Source organism: Morus notabilis, unplaced genomic scaffold (assembly GCF_000414095.1).
Source record: "Morus notabilis unplaced genomic scaffold, ASM41409v2 Scaffold1327, whole genome shotgun sequence".
Taxonomy (NCBI): Eukaryota; Viridiplantae; Streptophyta; class Magnoliopsida; order Rosales; family Moraceae; genus Morus; species Morus notabilis.
In genome coordinates this window covers 1-496 of record NW_010365448.1, presented here as the reverse complement: position 1 = coordinate 496, position 496 = coordinate 1, and positions in this window count along the sequence as shown.

Here is a 496-nt window from a genome sequence, read left to right as displayed (position 1 = left end):
GTGATTGAGTTGTTGGTTAAGAAAGGTGCTGAGGTGGAAGCGAGGACAAAGAAGGGCGTGACTGTGATGTAAATAGCCGAGTCGTTGCATTATGTTGGAATAACGAGGAGACTTGTTTATGGTGGGGCATCTAGAGATGATAATGTTAACAATCCAAGTGTTGTTTTAGCTGGTTATAACACTACTAGTTCACTTGGATTTGGAGACAAAAATTCTAAGGTGGATCATTTTATGGAGGGAGAAAAGGGAGGATTATTGAAGAAGAAGAAGAAGAGGATTCGCGGGTTTAGGGTTTAGGTAGATTGCTTTACGGTAGCTTTGGCTGTGGTCAATGCACTACTTTTAAAGCTGAATCCCTTGATTTACTGGCTACCCATATCTGTGGAACAACTTGTATAATAATCCACATATGTTCATCCGAAATCTATATACACACATATTTATAATAATCCACAATGCACTACTTTTAAAGCTGAATCCCTTGATTTACTGGCTA